The sequence below is a fragment of the Pleurodeles waltl genome, chromosome 2_1 (genome assembly GCF_031143425.1).
Source record: "Pleurodeles waltl isolate 20211129_DDA chromosome 2_1, aPleWal1.hap1.20221129, whole genome shotgun sequence".
Classification (NCBI taxonomy): Eukaryota; Metazoa; Chordata; class Amphibia; order Caudata; family Salamandridae; genus Pleurodeles; species Pleurodeles waltl.
The window spans coordinates 583,786,531-583,806,602 of record NC_090438.1 but is presented as its reverse complement, the minus strand read 5'-3'; the positions used below and the strand labels follow the sequence as shown (position 1 = coordinate 583,806,602).

The 20,072-nt window shown below is 46.0% G+C and overlaps 1 protein-coding gene across 3 annotated transcripts in view; it reads right to left on the bottom strand.

Annotated features, from left to right (window-relative positions):
* BBS9 (Bardet-Biedl syndrome 9) overlaps nucleotides 1–20,072 on the bottom strand; it is a 1,749,160-nt gene that overhangs the window by 264,310 nt on the left and 1,464,778 nt on the right. The gene's annotated exons all lie outside the window — the stretch shown is intronic.

Sequence of the window (20,072 nt, the reverse complement as noted above, 5' to 3'; positions counted from 1 at the left end):
TCTATCATGATGGTTTTGCAAAGATTCATCATGTTAAGAACAGAACACAAGTAGCAGGCACGAAGTGTATAAACGAAAAAGAGCAAGAAAATAAACAGTCTGACAGTTCGTTATAAATTGGTCTCAGCGGAGACACCTAAAGATATACAAAGTGAGGAGATGTTTGCATTTTTAAAATTCCATAAACAAGCCCAGCTATCTCAAAATCTTCGGCATTGTTTATTTAAAATATACGTATTGATTTTACGTGTAAAATACTCGAAGAATCACTGGTGCACGACGTCATGGGATAAGGTCTACGAACATTTATACTAGCACAAATGCCAGATAAGTCTTGCTGTGTGTGTGTGTGTTTGTGTACACACACCCTAACCCCACCCCCTCCACCTGCACACACTTATATGTATGACTGGAAAGCCAGGGGTAAAGCTGTAGGAATCACAATCTGGACAATGGTGTTTTAAACTCTTACTAAGGGCCTCTCCTCTGAGGGCACTGCTAACTGCTGGAAGAAGCAGAGTCAGAGACGACCTTGCCGGAGGACCTTTACATTGAGGGAAGCTCTGGACAGCAGATACAGTGAGGATGCTTGCTGAATGGCATTTGGTAAAAGATCACACTATGGACACTCTTTCAGGAATTGCTGAAGGGCATAATGAGGTAACCTTAGGAAACTATCATACTAAGGGCACATATATGAATGCATGTGGTATTTCTACATCGCAAACCTAACCAAAGGCAGAGAAGCAATGTAAAGGGTCAAATGTAATGATACTGCTAGCAAGTGATTTGAGAGGTAGCTGGCACCATGATGTAATGCTCTACCACTTACCACCATGATGTAAAACACATTGATGCAGCTTGTGGTACAAAGCGAGGGCAAAGATGCATGATGAGCACACTAAAGTTGCTGCAATATAAACAAGCACACTGAAAGCATGCTGGCAGACTCTCACACTAAGGTAATGAAAGAGGAAAGTCTCACAGAAGGCACTGCTTTCCCAGTGCTGTACACTTCCTACACAGCACACATCTGATGGAGAAAGCACACATTGAGGGCACAGAGCAATTGCACAATGAGTTCACAGTTTGGAGAAAAAGGATAACAAGATCACTGAGTGTACTGTTGGAGGTCTATCATAGCAAGGTAAATAATGTAGGAAGCTCACACAGATTGTATTGTTTCGGGAAACCAGCACAAAGTTCATTGATGGTGGAAGTTCAAATGGAAAGATCTTCAAGTACCATTCTAGGCAGTGGTATGAATTTCTTTTCCTTTTCCAACAAGCCTAATTTGAGTCGAACAATGAGATGGTCACATTTAAAAAAAAAAACACAAAGAGACATTGTCACAGCAATTTAATCCACAAGGAAATGAGTATCATTAAGAAACCTGCAAATGACAACCATTTTTACCTTTTTAATGGCTGACAAAGGTGGTGCTTTGGTTGTTATGGATAGTCCATCTTATGACACACGTCTCTGATGGAAGTCCTTAGATCACAGTAGAAGAGAATCCCACCAAAGAATTCTCAAACAATTTTAGGAATAACTTTGAAGGAAGCCACTGATAGAGGGACTATTACAAAGATGAAAAGAAGGTTTTTAATACAACCACACGTAAGGGTTCTGACAATATGCATGGTGCCTAAAATTCACAAGAATGTGAATAAACCTCTGCTCAGGCTCAAAAGCAGTCACCAGAGGCTCCATTCAGAAACCAATAGAAAAATATTTAGATCAGCATCTACAGCCCTGTAAATCCAGCCAATCGAATCTGAAAAAATGATGATTTCCTCATTAAAATACAGGGAATAACCAAAAACAAATATGACATATTATTCTGCACCACAAACGTCAAGTCAATCAATCCACCAATACCACATGACTTGGGAATTAAATCAATTGTGGACGCATTAATATTAAGTCCCCTGGAAGAAGAATTGAAAATGTGCATTCTGGAATTAACTCATTTTATTTTATATCACAGTTATTTCAAATGGAAGGATATGTATTACTTGCAACTTTTCCGGAACATCCATGGGCGTGTCAGAGCTCTTGAGGCATAAGTGGGATATTCTCTTGCCATGCCTTCTGTTCGCCTACAGGGAGGTGCCTCAAAAGGGTCTTGGATTTAGCCCTTTTGAGTTACTGTATGGCCACCCTGTCAGGGGACCTTTGAGTCTGGTGAGGGAAGGCTTGGAGAAAGCCTCCAGTAAGCCCCCCCAAACCCCCAAGATGTATTCAGTTACATGATGGCTTTTAGGAACCAGACAGCATGCTTCAGGAAGCTCACGCAGGAGAACATGGAAACAGGCCAGGAAGATATGGAGCGCTGTTATGGCCAGAATGGCACTCTGGTTGAGTTTCAACCTGGCCAGAAAGTGTGGGTGATGGCCCCAGTGGAGCCTAGGGCTCTCCAGGATAAGAGGACTGGGCTTTTGAGGTAGGGGAGCGCAACAATGATGTCACCTATCTGGTGAACTTGTGGACTCCCAGGAACCCTTTGAGGGTCCTGCATGTGAACCGCCTCAAGCCTCATTTTAAGAGGACAGAGGTGACAATGCTCCTCGCAACAGATGATGGGGTGGAGGAAGAAGGTGAGCCTCTTCCTGACCTCCTGTCTGCTATGGAGAAGGATGGGTCTGTGGAGGGTATAAACCTCTCCCCCTCACTGATACCAGAGCAACAGAATGACTGACGCCAGGTTTTGGGACAGGTTGCCTCATTAATTTCCTTGATCCCAGAGGTAACTCATTTGTTTACACACGATGTGGACACTGAGGACAGTCCTCCTATGAAACTTAAAGTTTACAGAGTGACTGACAAGGTTAGGGCAAACATAAAGGATGAGGTATCCAAAATGTTAGCCCTTGGAGTCATTGAGTTCTCCAGTAGCTCTTGGGCCAGCCCTGTGGTCTTGGTCCCAAAAGCTACTGCTCCTGGTGCCACTCCAGCACTCAGGTTCTGGGGGGACTACAGGAGACTCGATGCAGACAGGAAGACTGACACGCACCCCATACCCTGAACTGAAGAGCTCAGTGATCGGTTAGGGGCTGCCAAATATCTAAGTACTTTTGATCTGACCTCTGGATATTGGCAGATTGCTCTGAGTGGGGGAGGAGGGGGTGTAAGGAGAGGTCTGCATTTTCTACCCCAGAAGGGCACAACCAGTTTAGGGTATGCCCTTTGGGATGAAAAATGCCCTTGCCACCTTTCAGAGGCTGATTATCCAGGTGGTGGCAGGATTGGATGACTTCAGTGCAACATACCTGGATGACATTGTTGTGCTCAGCTCCACTTGGGAGGAACACTTGTAGCACCTCTGCAAAGTGTTGGAGGCCCTGCAGAAGGCAGGCCTCACTAGTAGGGCACGTAAGTGCCAAATAGTGCAGGGTTCTGTAGTGTACTTGGGACACCAGGTAGGGAGTGGCCAGGTGGCCGCCTTACAACCCAAGATTCACACTATTCTGGCTTGGGAGCTTCCCAAGACCCAGACTGAGGTGAGAGCCTTTCTTTTAAGGTCTCACAGGATACAACAGGAGGTTTGTCAAGGGTTATGGCACTATTGTTGCTCCCTTGACTGAGTTAAACTCCAAAAAATAACCGAGAAAGGTGATCTGGACTGAGGCTTCCCAGACAGCTTTTGATGCCCTGAAGGCAGCCAAGTGCACGGCACCCGTGCTGAAGGGATCTGACTCCTCTCAAGAATTTGTTGTGCAGACTGAGGCTTCACAGCATGGTGTAGGAGCAGTGTTGTCACTAAATGAAGGGGGCCTTGACCAGCCTGTGGCCTTCTTTAGTAGGAGGTTACTTCCCCGGGAACGTAGGTGAAGTGGAATTGAGCGTGAAGCTTTTGCTGTGGTCTGGGCGCTGAAGAAGCTAAGACCCTCAGATGGTTAATGTAGATAAGGGGTGAGAACTCAAAATTGTTGAGGTGGTCCATCTCCCTACAAGGAATAGACTTTATGGTGGGACACCGCCCTGGAACAGAACACTCCAATGCTGATGCTCTGTCCAGATTCTTCCGCCTTATTGAAGAGAACTCCCACGAGGTTGGGTAGTTCTCCACAAATTCAGCTGGGGAGGACATGTGTTGGACCTGGCATCCTTGGTGTGGTCTCTCCTAAATTTTTGCCTCTACTTCCCATGTTTTGACTGTGTGTTGGACTCTGTTTTTGCTGTTTTTGGTACTCTGGGCACTTTACCACTGCTGACCAATGCTAAAGTGCAAGTGCTCCCTGTGTAAATTGTATGTGTAATTGGCTTTTCCATGATTGGTTTATTTGATTTACTAGTAATTCCTAGTAAAGTGCACTAGAGGTGCCTGGCGTCTGTAAATCAAATGCTACTAGTTGGCCTGCAGCACTGATTGGCCACCCACAAGAGTAGCCCTGTAAACATGGCTCAGACCTGCAACTGCAGTGTCTGTGTGTGCAGTTTCAACCTGCCAATTGGACCTGGTAAGTGTACCACTTACCAGGCCCAAATCTTCCCTTTTTATACATGTAAGGCACCCCTACGGTAGGCCCTAGGTAGCCCCATGGGCAGGGTGCAGTGTATTTTAAAGGTGGATCATGTACTGATGTGTTTTACATGTCCTAACAGTGAAATACTGCCAAATTCGATTTTCAATGTTTCAAGGCCTATCTCTCTCACAGGTTACCTTGTGGCTCTTTTAAATATCCTTAAAGTGGAGTTTCCCTTTGAGAGCAGATAGAGATTGGAGTTTGGAGTCTCTAAAACTCACAATTAAAAAATACATATTTTAGTGAAGTTGGTTTTAGATTGTTAGTTTGAAAATGCCACTGTTAGAAAGTAGTCATTTTCTTGCTTAAACCGTTTTGTGATTCTGCCGGTTTGTGAATTCCATATCTGGGTCAGACTGACAGTTGGGCTATTTGTGAATTGCCTCCAGGGAGTGACACAAAGGGAGATGGGGTGTAGCCTGCACATCCTCATGAGCCATCTGAGCTAGAGTGAAGGGAGGAGTGGTCACTTACACCTGAATCGGCTGTGCCTGCCCTCACACAATACAGTCTCCATTCCCCTAGTGTGTATCTGGGGCCAGGCCTGGGCAAGGCATGATCTTGTGAACAACAGAGACTTTCCTTTGAAGTTTGCCTGATTCAAAGGCAGAAAGGGCTTTTCTAACTACATGCGACCGGATTTCTCACGCATTGTTGCTGGGCATCAGAGTCATCATGAACCTGCGCAGATTCGAGGTGCCCTGCCACAAATCGACACATCGCTGTTTTGCGAGGGAGAAAAATGATGCATCGTCTACCCAGCCGGAGAAGAAACGACGCACGGCCTCACTTGTGAGTAAGGAATCGTGGCATCGTTGACTTTTCCAAGGCACGCTCACCCTTGCGGCTTTACTTTTGACACAAACCAGGTACCTTGTGTAAAATCAATGTTTCCATTGTTTTCTATTGAGTAAGACTCTTTTTACTTTGAAAATTCATATCTTGACTTGTGTATGTTGGATTTTTGTCTTCTTTGATTTATATAGATATTAGCTATTTTTCGAAACTGGTGTGGTGTTCATTTTGTAGTGTTTTCACTATATTACTGTGTGTGTTGGTACAAATACTTTACACATTGCCTTTGAGATAAGCCTGACTGCTTGTGCCAAGCTTCCAAGGGGGGAGCAGGGGTTATCTAAGTGTGTATCTCCATTGCCCTGACTAGAGTGAGGGCCCCTGCTGGGACACCGTGCAAACTGACTGCCAACCATAGACCCCATTTCTAACAAGGACCAACAATGAGAAGCGATTAGTGTCGGTCCATTTCAACACTCAAGGATACATTGTTATCCAATTACATTTCACCATATTGGAAGCTGTCAAACAATGAGATGGCATGGGCAAGAAGAAGGAATTGTCCAGGGAGGAGATTTTTTGGATAATAATCGGACATAATGATGCCTAAAGGGCTAATTGATTGTCTGAAATATACATGCTATTTGTAACGCTTTGCATTATTTATCAAATAATGGTGATAATATATTGACCTGGCGGGTAATCATCAGGATAAGCCAACAAGTAAGATGATGCAAGGGAGGGTATCGCATAGTTACATATGGAGGATTTTTTCTTTTATTAGGACTAATTTGGTTAGTATCTTTCACACAACAGTATTACCTCTAGGTTTTTATGGATAGAACCTCTTTAAATACTATAAATGGACTCTCATGCAAAACTATACACTTTGATAATTTTAACCTTTGAACATGGCACTTGAAACACAAGGTTAGTCCCATTTTGATTACCATGAATTCAAACTCATTCATATTTCAACACGGTGGGTCATTTTGCACACCACATGCAGACTGGAACAGGACATAGCATCTACGTCCAATATGATGCCGGTTCAATTTTTACTTTTTATTCCTTTTCATTTTATGTCATCAGGTCGTAGTCAACCCATCAGACAGGTTGTCACAGAAAGCACATCGTTGACATGCATTGTTTAAGCTTTTATGGGCAGGACCATTTTGAACATTGCCTATAGGCACTCATGCAGCACGACAACTAAGATGCTGTACACCATTGCTAAAGACATTTGGAAAGCCCAATAGGTTTCAAAACAAGACCAAGAGGTTTTGCTAGTGCTTGTTTGGTTAATCAGGAAATCAGTCCAATGTTTTATCCTGAATTGCTGAATTATATCTCAAAAGACACTGTGTTCTTACATTTGTGCCCTGAAAAGAAATTCTAAGTATATGAGATGTATACTTCTTGGGGGGGGAGTGGCTAGCCGGCCAAGATGGCGGACGCCAGCCGATAGAGCTCCGTGCCCCAGCTCCGGTTTATCCGCCAATAAAATGCATTTGTGGGGCCAGTGACCGCTGAATAGCAAGTGCCCCACTGCACTAAATCTCCATGGACCATCGGGGACCTTGACGGCGGTTTTGCGGCATTCTGCAGCAAAGACGTGGAGCGCACGCCATTGTCTTGGACGGCCCGCACGAGAGGCAGGAGCAAACTGGACCGCAGTGCCGCTTTTGCGGGCGGCCTGTGGCAGAAGTGGAGTGTGGTGCGCTACTGGAGGCGGGAGCGGAACAGACAACAGGTGACTTTCTGTAGCGACCGCAGCGACTGAGCGCCAGTCGGCTGAGGGAGGAAGTCGGGCCCAGCCATGATACCGCGAAAGCCGTGGCGGAGTAAAGGGCCTATACTTGACCCCTTGAGATACGCTGCGGTCAATGGTGCACACATTTACAGAATCTCCTGATCGGCTTTGCAGTATGGCCTCCTGAACGTGCGGTGAGGTTCCTGGTGGTAGGGCTGCTCGTGCTGCTGCGTGCTGGCACCCATAACGCACATGCAAGCGGGCCTAACCCAGCCTTAGCGGTGGCACCAATGGTACGTCCTACTGAAGGGGGCAGTCAAGGCAGGACTTGTGGCGGACACCCCGGGCTGCTCGGCGTAACTGCACAGACCCCAGAATTGGCAGCAAGTCTTCCCTGATCGGCTTCGAAGTTTGGCCTCCTGAACAGGCAGAGGGTTTCCCGGTGGTTGGGCCACTCGTGCTGCTGCGCGGTGACGCCTATAACTCGCATGCAAGCGGGCCCAATCCGGTCTTCGCGGTGGCACCAACAATATGCTCTACAGAAGTGGGCAATCACAAACAAAAAGACTTATGACGGCCCCTCCGGGTTGATCGGCATAACTACACGGACCCCAGATCTGGCAGCAAGTCTCAACAACACGCTGCATGGGTAGAGCAGTTGCAGCAGCCAAATTGTTGAAATGGGAAAGAAAGCATACATTGGCAGGCCCATGCTAAGTCATAGCTGTGACACAACCTGGAATCACCAAAATGAAATGCTATCTAGGTTGCTGAGCCGGAGTGGCGCCCCGTCGGGTCTCCCTGTGTGGACACCACGAGAAAATACCCAGTGACAGAAGTAACGATTTAAAATCCCGCAGACTGTTCATATGGCAGGAACTGGGTGTCTCCATTCTGGAACTGGGGCTAAAAGCGTGCAGGAGGCTGCAACACAAGACAGTCAAAAATTAGATGCCGTTTTAGCAGCAGTGGAGCGAATTGGCAGCTCACTGGAACAGGCACGCGCTTCGCTAGAGGGAAAAATAGACAAAGTGGCCAGCAACCTTACCTTGTTGCATGCTGATCACTGTAAATTATCGGAAAAGACAAATGCATTGGAAGCACGAATCAACGAATTAGCACCCTCAACATCCAGACTGGAAAACACTAAGGAGGACGCTCTGGCCCGCATAAGTGAATTGGAGTGTTGTGTCGAGGATGCAGAAGGCCACACCAGAAGGAACAATATACGAGTTACTGGCCTGCCGGAAGGAGTTGAAGGTCGTGATGCGTTGCATACTCTGAAGCCTGGCTTCGGGGATTGGTACCAGAGGGGACCCTGACACAATTTTTCTCAGTGGAACGAGCCCACAGGATCCCAACTAGGTTGCGGCCACCGGGAAGTGGTCCCCGCCCCTTTATATTTCGCCTACTCCATCAGGCAGACAGGGATGCCATTCTTCGAACTATTTGAACATCTCCACGGCCTCGAGTGGATAACGCGCAGGTCATGCTATTCCCAGACTATACATTAGCGGTACAAAGAGATCGTGCCTCTTACTTACCCTTAAAACTTACACTCTAAACTCTGAGCCTTGAATACTCTCTTTTATTCCCAACCAAGCTACGCATTATCACCGAGAATAAATCCCACTTTTTCACCACGCTAGAAGCAGCATGGGAATGGCTAGAATCTTCAGGCCGCACCATCGAACGACAGCCGGAAGGGAATCCACTAATGCAGCGGAGAAGACGCAATTGCACGAGGTGCGACCCAGCCCCGGAAAAGGTGAAGCATGTCCCTGGACTGGAGCAAATCATACAGGAGAGCTGTGAGGCGTTGCAATCAGCAGCAGCCAGCTGCTTCGGAAGCAGAAACTGAACTTTCGCAGCTCAATAACGAGGACCTGGCTACTCTGGACCAATTTTCCGGAGTGAGCTCGCCAATACATCTGGGAGTGAAACCCCGAACAGCAGATAAACTCTTCTAATGTTCTCCTACATTACCATTAACATGCAGTTGATCCTTTGAGAATATATACTCTCACCCCATATTATGTAGGTAGGCGCAGCAGGATCTGCCTACGGATATTTAATGTGACAAGGAACTGATAAATTGGAGAGGTAGGGGAGAACTTATAGGACATTTACTTAATGGGACATAAGCACCTTCTATGTGCCTCTGATAACCACAGGCATCAACTCCTATTGGCCCGCACTTAATCACTTACGAATACCGGCGCATGTAGCCCACCACACGTTCATCTCCAGTTCCTCTAGCCCACCCCACGCTCCTACTAGTGGAGAATTGCTATGTATAATTGTTCTGTTTATCTTAAGGGTTTTTTGGTTTGGGCAGACACCGGTTGTCCCTCTGCTCTGATGGTATTTTGTTTTTTTAGAGTTGATATGGAGACCATGTATCATAGGCCTGCTGAAGTGCTGGAATCCCACTAACTCACAAGTCTTTGCGATCCGCTCAATTAATTAGTTGCCCTCACTACATAGAACCGCCATGACTACTTACACGGTCCTCACTTGGAATGTGCGCGGTATACATACGCCAAAACGACGTTACTCTATATATTCCTACCTTAAGAAACACTCTGTGCATGTAGCTTTTCTGTAAGAAACCCACATTGGTGCTCCCAGAGGTGCATGTTGTATGCAACAGGTTACTCTACCTATGCTAGAGGTGCTCTGATTTGGATTAAGCCAGGCACCCCCTTTGTAGCGGAAGACCACATCATTGATGATCATGGGCGCTATGTGACGGTGCGGGGGAGATTAGCGGGGCAGGCTATAGTACTGGGCTCGATACATGCACCTAACCTGGACCAGGCCTCCTTCCTTCACTCCTTGTCCAACCAGCTCTCGAGTTGGAGTGATTACCCCTGGTTGCTGGGAGGAGACTTCAACAGTGTACTGGATTTTGAATTGGACCGCTCTTTTCCCCCACTGCCCACGGCACCCACTGTGACACCCGCGCGTGCCTTAAATACTTGGACTACAAATTGGCACTTGTTAAATATATGGCGTCACCGCAACATCACAGACAGAATCTACTCATATTGTTCCGCCCCCCACTCCTTACATGTATGCCTCGATAGAATACTATGCACACATAATTTATACGCTACAGTGCTAGACACTGACTACTTGGCCACACGCACTCAGACCATAATCTACAATGGGTGCGATTGGGATGGGATACCTCTCCCCCAATGGTCCCCACCTGGAGACTCCGACCCGAGCTTTTGGAAGATGCCGCATTCAGAGCTGCGCTAGATGAGGCAATTCCTGACTATTTTGCACATAGTGGGGGCACAGCATCTTCTGGGCTGGTGGAGTGGGATGCCTTTAAGGTCTTTATTAGGGGCCACTGTATGAGCACACAGTGGAGTCTGCGACGTTCAGTGAAAAGTGAACTCACTCGGGTGGAGCGGACCCTCCTGCGCCCTGAGCGGGAGATTGCCCAGAGTCCTGCGGGAATTGCACAATTATCAACAGGAAGGGCTGAACATTTATCTCTTTTGGAGAAGCTACGATGTCTTAATTATGCCGCTCATTCTTCACGCACCCACACCTCTGCGGACAAGTCGGGCAAGCTCTTGGCCTGGCTGATCAGAAGCGACCGAGACCATGGCCCAATCACAGAAATTCGTTCAGAATCTGGCATAGTGCTCCATACACCTTTGGAGATACACTCGGCATTCACGTGATACTATGGGGCGCTGTATGCCTCGTCCGCATCACCGATCCAGCAGTCCTGTGTGGACTTCATTTCCTCCATTACGCTGCTCCGCCTGACGGAGGCTTGCCGGGCCATACTGGAGGAACCCTTAGAGATCTCCGAAATTCAGGCTAGTATACATGAGCTGGCTTCGGGCAAGACCCCTGGACAGGACGGTCTACCTGCTGATTTCTACAAGACCTTCTCCTCCACCCTAGCACCTCATCTCCTTAGCATTTACGAGGATCCCTGACGACATCGCAAAATGAGGCATTGCTGGTATCGCTCCCCAAACCAGGCAGGAACTCTCTGGAGATTGGCTCCTATAGATCACTAGCAATGCTAAACGCGGATTATAAAATACTGGCCAAGACGCTGGCGATGCGACTGGCGCCTATGGTGCCGGAACTTGTGCATACCAACCAGAATGGATTTGTTCCAACATGTGACACTTCCCACAACATCCGACGACTATTTTGAGTTATGAACTGTTCGAAACAAGACTGGCCGCGGGCGGGATGTCTGGTTCTTGATCTGGAAAAAGCCTTTGATTTGCTGGAATGGCCATACCTTTTTGGAGTTCTGCAACGATTTGGCTTGGGGCCACGATTCCTTCGCATGGTTAGACTTCTATATACTAACCCTCAAGTCTGGGTCAAGATAGGGGGGTGTTTCTCTGAATCAGTTGGGGTACGCAGAGGCACAAGGCAGGGCTGTCCCTTATCCCCACTGCTGTTTTCCCTTGCCATGGAGCCTCTACCGGTGATGCTATGTGAGCGGGGCCTGCAGTGGAGCATTGTATTAGGGGACGGCACACATACTATTTCCCTGTACGCAGATGACCTCTTACTGTACTTTGGAGATATCACACGAATCCCCACAGCAGTTGAGACAATACCACAGCACTTTGCTGAAGTCTCCGGACTGCGAGTTAACTGGGCCAAATCCTGCATTTTTCCATTTGAGCCTAGTCTCCCTAACCCGGGACTGCGCCTTTCTGGGGTGGCCGTCCATTGGCACCCACACATGTTTCAATACTTAGGCATCTATATCTATCACCGCCAAGAAGATTTGTTTGAAGGAAACCTGGGAAGAGCGGTGACATCCAACAGGTCTCAGATTAATTTTCCGTGGCAGTACGAATAACACTCCTAAAAATGATCGTATTGCCACGACTCTTATATTACTTCTCCAACCTCCCATATTATATACCAGTCAGTTTTTTTAGGGTATTGGAACCATAGCTACGTGAATTCATCTGGAATAAAGGACGCTGCAGAGTTGCACTTTAAAAAACTGTATTTGACAATAGCACAAGGTGGTCTTTCAGCTCCTAATTTAGAACACTACTATTTGGCATCCCAACTCCAGTGGGTATCCAGATGACTGGCGGGACTTCATCTTATGACACAGCTACCATCAAGAAGCCCTGGACTCTTATGCGAGTGACACATTTGTTCCACCCGCTCACACGCACGGTGTTACCAAGGGAACTTTACCTCAGGGTGGCCTGTCGCTGTTACCGCAGGTCCTTGCAGCTCACGAAGGGAATTGTTCTGTTTGCCCTGTCGCTGCTGCTCTTGGGTACTCCTTGTGGCACTAGTGCCACAACTGGCGCCGAACTGCGAACATGGCATGCTGCGGACCTGCACCCTCTGGGTGACTTGTATAACAAGGGTAAACTGATTGCATTCCCCACCCTAGCCACTGATACTGGTCTCCCAATGGCACAGTTCCTCCTATATAATTCGCTGTTATGATCTTTATCGAGTAGATGGGGAGATATGACAACAGCTCCCCCAACTCACTTACTAATACAATATATACAGGTGATGGGACAGGGTAGACACTTGATCAGATGGTTCACGGACGCACTCCGAACCCACACGATGCAGGAGCAAGACACACTGTGCTCTGCCTGGGACAGTGAATCATCCCTCTCTAGTCACGCCACTATCCCCCGGAACTCCAGATGTCGGCTCTTACAATTCTACATTATACATAGAGCATATCTTACACCAGCTCGCATTAACAGACACTTTCTCTGCTGTGACACAGCCTGCCACCGTTGCAAACAATTAGATGCAGATCTCTTACACATGCTGTGGGCTTGCCCTTCCTTACATATCTACTGGGTAGCAGTGAACACTCAATTGTCAGAATGCACAGCATGTACAATACCACACACATGGGAGACATGTCTACTAGGCTTTTTCTCCAGGGGCCCACTTCATAGAGCCACTGCAAGATTTTTAGACTTGGGACTCATAACAGCTAAAAGGCTGATAACTTGCAGATGGAAGTCTGCCGAAGCGCCCACTGCAGCAGCCTGGAGACAGCCATTTATCATTTGGGCGGGAGCAGAGGGTGTAGCGCTGAGACAGGAGGACACACTTGGTCTACGGAAATACCCCCTGTCAGACAGTTGGGAAATGATGCTAACACAATTACAAGCACCAGACACAGACCCCGACTCAACGGGGACGATATAGTAGGTCAGATAACCCAGCGACTTCTAAACTTTTGGGATATCAGGAAACAGGGTAAGGACACACTTGCAAAGTATCATGCCGTAATCAGAAGTAACTACACCCGGAAGCTGAGGATACTAGACATACGGAGTTAATACGCAACCCAAAACGAAAAAAGACTCTCGCACAGCACTAAAGGGATTCCGCACACACAAAGACAGGGAAATACTGTTATTAAAACACTTGTAGACGAAGTTCTCCATAGTTCAAAAATGTTATTGTTGTTATTTTGTTATTTACACTGGATCTGCATTCATATAAAAATGTACAAATCTTAATGCACCCGAATGGAGAGACAGGAGAAATAGAGCAACAAGACCACTAGCACTCTGCGCCTTAGCCCTGAGACCTAGGCGGCATTTTTACAAAGCAGTTATGTTTAGGTCCACGTCAATCCTTCAAGCTGAGTTATGTATTGCATATAACTGGGTTACCAATATATTCTACTCCCCAAAAAGAGTGATAAAGGCACCAACTGATGTCAGAAATACTCACAAACTTACCAAATATATAACGGATGTAACCGACTACTATACAAATACTGTCACGGAAATATGCTGTTCTGTTATATTTGAAATAACAATAATAATAAAAAGATTCATGAAAAAAAAATGAGATGTATACTTCTTTGCTATATCCAACAGTATATGTGGCTGAATCACGAGCACTGTAGTTGTTTTTAAAATGTTTTTAAAAATCAAACAAGAAAAAATTCCACCAGTTTCTCAGTGCAGAAGAGTCTCAGCATAATGGTTCTAATGCTTCTCAGTAATTCATATGTACTAAGGTCTTCTGATTGCGGTTTGTCCTCGGAAGAGGGTAGATGCACATGTGAAGTAAACATACACATGCAAATTTCACTACAAGATTAATTTATTTTATGGCTGATTTGGGTGATTTGGGCGTGGCACCCTATAATCTCAACTAAGGCATCCACAAGAGCTATGACATGATTAAATCAATAGCTTGTTGCAAATGCGTACAACAAAATCACTATGGAAGATGGAGGAAAACAAAAGCAGTGACTGGTGTGAATGCTGAATTTTTACTAATAAATATTCATGTACTCTGAATGATGAATCTGAATAGAACTTGACTTAATATAGAAAATAATGCTCGATTTGCAAAATGTGCCTACTTGAGTGGCCGGCAATAATCACGAAGTGTCTTTATTAGTTGCTCATTAATATGAAATCATGTGCTTAGGTTTAAATTAATGTAGTAGTGTGTTATACTAATGATTACGTATTATGTATTTGTTTTATTAATTGTAGGCCTTAATGTTAGCAAGGTTTGCACAGCCTCATGTTAAACTGCATTGTTATGATAACGCTGTGAGAAATGTTCGCTTGAAGAAATTAATACGCAAATTGTTCTTTTCCACTGAGTTGACCAAACAATAGTAGATGCTTTCTTTTCCCATGAGAACTGCTTGCTAGAATGTGCTGTAGTAGTTATTCTTACTTTGCAAAGTTTAGGGTGTGAGAAAGTGATGTTCTCAAGAGCTAACAATGAATGCACTGTCTGGAGAACGGAGTGACACAAAATTGATACCTGACAAACCTGACGATGGGAACAGGAGAAGAGGAGCCAGTCATCGACATGTGAAAACAGTTTAGTTATATTTTAGATTTGAAGTTGATTTTCATTGGACTTGAAGTAAACGTACAATTCTTTGACCAATGGTGACGTGGGAAGTGTTTTAAACGATTTTAACTTAGCCTGACTGCACTGAGAAGAGATGCTTTTTCCGACTTTGTAATCTTGAGAGGAGCTTGTTTATTCTGTCTGAGGAGCTGAACAGTTCCTGATAACTTTATTTCTATCTTTGATTTTGTTGCTTAAACTTCTGATGCTGAATCCCCATAGACATTGTTTTCCATATGGTCCAGATAGCTTAGAGTCCCTGGTTCTGAACCATTTCCCTCCATGGTCCGATGCTGATGCTGACCGACAATTGATGAAGACAATCGCAACTTGCTGATCCATACTGAGGAAAGGTATAATTAAATGTTATAGTTCTTGTTGTAATTTGTATTTTGTTTCTAGATACCAAACCCCAATTTTGATGGCGCCAAAGCTAGATGTTTTCCAAATTTATGTTGACAAAATTGTTTTGCATGAAGCCCAAACATGCTATTCTAATCAGAAGGTTAGTAGAGGAAATCCTAAAATGCTAACAAGTTGCTATTCATAAATAATTGATGTTACTCAGTTGCTGAATCTAGATGTATGCAATTTCTATTGCACAATTGTTCTTGCTATTGATTTGTACTGTAACTCTCGAATGTGTAGTAGTCCATGCATTAGTTAAATTGAGATTCTTTAGAAGGTTTGGTCAACCAGTGTTGTTTCTATATGTATACCGTTTGATTTTGAGACTAAGTTACGTGATATTAGCATTGTTAATATGGGGAAATAAACATTCTAATGTTTACATAAAGGTGTGGTTATTCATGACTAAAGGGGTCATGGTGCGTGAGATTACTGACTCCAAAGATAATTGATATTATTGATCGATATTGTTAATGACTTGTATTGAAATTGCATCCTATGATGGGATTTACTCTAAGCGCAGTCAAAAGGCCAATCATCAATCCATCAGGGATTTATAGAGCGTGGCCATTCACCCGTGAGGGTCTCAAGGCGTTGAGGTAGGAAGGGGAGGTGCTGAGGATCAGTTGAAGAGCCAGGTGCTGAGGTTTTTCCTGAACTGAGACAGGGTGGGAGATTGCCTGAGGTGGATGGGGAGGGTGTTCCAGGTCTTGGTGGTGATGTGGGAGAAGGATCTTCCTCCGGCTGTAGTTTTCCGGATGCGGGGGACCTTGGCGAGGGCCTGGGCGAAGGAGCGAAGTTGTCTGGCGGGAGTGCATAAGTAGGGTTTGTGGGTGAGGTAGGCTGGACCGGCGTCGTGTAGGGTCTTATAGCCGTGGGTCTTGTTGATAGGCAGCCAGTGTAGGTCTCTTAGGAGGGCAGAGGTGTGGCTGTGTCGTGGGGCGTTCTTGATGAGACTGGCAGAGGTGTTCTGGATGTGTTGTAGTCTTTTCCAGGTCTTGGCGGTGGTTCCGGTGTAAAGAGCATTGCCATAGTCGAGGCGGCTGACAAGGGCCTGGATGACTGCCCTTCTGGCATCGGTGGGGATCCACTTGTAGATTTTTTGAAGCATGCGCACGGTGTGGAAACAACCTAATGAGACTACGCTCAACTGTCGGTCCATTGAGAGTGAAGAATCTAAGATGACGCCATGGGTGTGGGCGTGGTCGGTGGGGGCGTTTCCGAGGAAGTTGGGCCACCAGGACTCGTTCCAGGCAGAGGGTGTGGAGCCAAGGAGGTCCATCAAACCTCTAACGATCCCCTTATAAATTAAAGATTAGAAACTAAATAAGGTCAGACGCGCTCAGCCTGGCACTGGCTCCGCAATCAGATACTAGCGGAATCACTCAAGAAAACATGCACTAAAGAAAGGAAGGTGTTAATGTTTAAGAGTTTACTTCAACAATGCAGGTGCTGGTAATGAGTAAAGAGAGTCAAGATGAGGAGCAAGACGAAGAAACTATAGGAAGGTCCTGAAGCCTTGTTTACTAAGACAGGAGATAGGAAGGAAAGTGCCTGGGATGCCAAAGGGCAAATCAAGTGCCGCAACTCTGAAAGGGCAAATCAAGTTCCACAGCTCTGAACTACGTGAGTATGTGTTTACTGTCTGCTATCAAAACACTTAGCAAACATAAAAAACACCTGGAGGTGCAGATCTTTAGGGCTCCAGCATTCCTTGAGAAGGACTGTTAGTTTGTATAAAAAAATACTTCTTTCTGCATGTTTTTTCCTAGTTTTTAGGTGTTGCTTAGGCAGCACATGTGCTGTCCCTGTAAGACTTTGTTGACATATAGTGGGCTTACATCAGCCCACCCACAGCTTACCATTGTTAGGTTCAGGGTTGCTCTCATTTGCTTTGCTCCCATTTGCCACACCATGTAGCTGTCATGCTCTCTACTTGTGTTTGGCCCTTCCCTGGAGCAAGTACTTGTGTCCATCAACTGCTCCATTTTTGGAGCTCCTTTTTTGTGTTCAAGCCCTCCATATAAGTGCTTGTGTTTTCTGTCCGTCTCCCACATCCCCATACATATAGCTTCTATTTGTTGTCATCCGCACCCCTTTTCATGTAAATTTGTTTCCTTCCTACTCCGCTGCCCTGTTGGTCATTGTGGCACAGAATATTTTATCCTTGTACTGTAAAATGTGACTGTGATTCTGTATGCCTTTCAAATACAGGCATTCGGAATCATACCATTCTTAGACGATTGCACTCTACTCTGCCCCACTCTATTCTATGCCACTGCACTCTGTGCCCTCAACTCTACACCACTTCACTCTACTTTGCACCACTGTACTCTACACCACTGCACATTATACCACTCTGCTCTACACCACTGCACTCCATCCCACTGCACTGTACATTACACCACTTGTATATGCCACAGCACTCTACTCTGCACCTCTCTATTCTATGCCACTGCACTCTACGCTATTCCACTCTGCCCCATTCTACAGCACTGCACTCTATGCCACTGCACTCTGCTCTGGACCACTGTACTCTAAGCAACTGCACTCCCCTCTGCACCTGTCTACTCTAAGCCACTGTACCCTGCACCACTCCACGACAATGAACTCTGCGTCACACTACTCTGCACCATTCTATTCTATGCCATTGCAAGCTACACCACTACACTCTAAGCCACTGCACTCTATGCCACTCTACTCTGCACCTGTCTACTGTGCAGAACTCTACTTTTCTCTGCAACACTCTACACCAAAGCACTTTATGCCACTCTACACCTATATATGCCACTGCACCTTTTGGCACTCTACTATGCACCATTCTTCTCTTTGCCACTGTGCTCTGCAACACTTAATCCCAGTCTACTCTGCACCACTCTACTCTATGCCACTGAACTCTACACCAATGTACTCTGCATCACTGCACTCTATGCCACTCTGATCTACTACGCACAACTCTACTTTCTGCACTGAACTGCATCACTCTACACTGTTGCACTATTTGCCACTCTACGCTACTCTGTACCACTCTACTCTATGCCAATGCACTCTATGCCACTCTACTCCGCACCACTCGACTATATACCACTGCACTCTACGCCACTCTTGTTTGCACTACTCTACAGCACTGTATTCTATGCATGGAGGTACTGTGTGGGACTGGTGTAAGTCTTTCCTGATTGCCAGAGGTCAATCAGTCTGGCTCGCTTATTTCGCCTTGGAGGTCAAGGCAGTTAACCAAGGGGTCTACAGGACTCTTTACTTAGCCCTTCCCTTTTAAATGTCTACATGGCCCCATTGGTGTCTGCTGTGGAGCAGTTTGAATGCAAAATGATTCCCTATGCTGATGACACTCAGCTTCTCTTTGCTTTTGAGGGCTCTCACGCCTCTATTGAAGGTTCCTGCACCAACTGTATGCAGGCTGTCTTTGACTGGATGGAAAGTAAACAGCTTAAATGCAGTGCAGAGAAGACGGAAATTATTCCTGTCGGGTCACACATATTCAACTGGTGGGAACATCTCCGGCTCTCTGTGTTGCCTGCCCCACCTCCCCCCTCTTTAATGGTAAAATGTCTAGGGTTGAAGTTGGACAACACTCTCTCCATGAAGTCACAGATCTCTGCCGTGGTATGCCAATGCTTTGCGTTGCTCTGCACTATTTAGAAATTTCTCCCCCTCCTGCCTTTGGCAGGGGAGAAGAATTGTGATCCATGCTTTGATCACTTCACATTTGGATTATTCGAATGCTCTGTATATTGGAGCAGCGGCAGCTCAGGTGCATCGCCTACAGTGGCCCAAATTGGGGCAGCCAGGCTACTTCTTCATCTTCCACATCACTCTTCGACCACAGCTGCTGTAAAAGCTCTACATTGACTGCCTGTTACTATACAGATTTTGTTTAAAACCTTAGTTTTGATTCACACGGCAGTGCATCTGTCTTGTCCCAGATACTTCACTGTGAGATTCGCCCACTATATTTCCCGCTACAGTGCTGCGTTCTGCTTCTGCCTCACTTCTGGTAATCCTGCACTTCAAACGAGTCCAAAGGGGTGGTAAAGCCTTTTCCTTCCTTGTGGCCAAGGCTAGGAATGAGCTCCTTTCCGAATTGAGTCTGATCCCTTATGAGCTCACTTTCTGTAAAAAACTAAAAAAACTAAAAACCTGGCTTTTTTCCAGGGGGCAGAAATTTCTCTGTTTGGGGTTGCGTGTCTGGGCTCTTCCTGTTAGTGCCGGGACACTCCTCCGAGTAGCTGCACGTTCTACAAGTCCCTCTCATTCATTCATTCCGTGCACTCTACTCTGCACCACTATACTCTAAGCCACTTTACTCTGCACAACTCTATTCTATGTCACTGCACTCTACTCTGCACCACATACACTCTGTGCCAATGCACTCTACGTTGCACCACTCTACTATACGCCACTTTATGCCAATGCACACTACACCACTGCAATTTACACAACTTCAATCCATGCTGCTCTGCCCTCCACCACTCTACGCCATTGCAATCTACACCTGTCAAATCTACAGAACTCCACTCTATGCCACTCCACTCAAAAGCCACACTCTATGCCACTGTACTTTGTGCCACACTACTCCACTCCACAAAGTGCTGCTCTACTCCATTCTTCCCCATTACACTCCATACAATGCCCCTCACTTTATGTCGCTGTACTCTACGCTACTACACTATGTC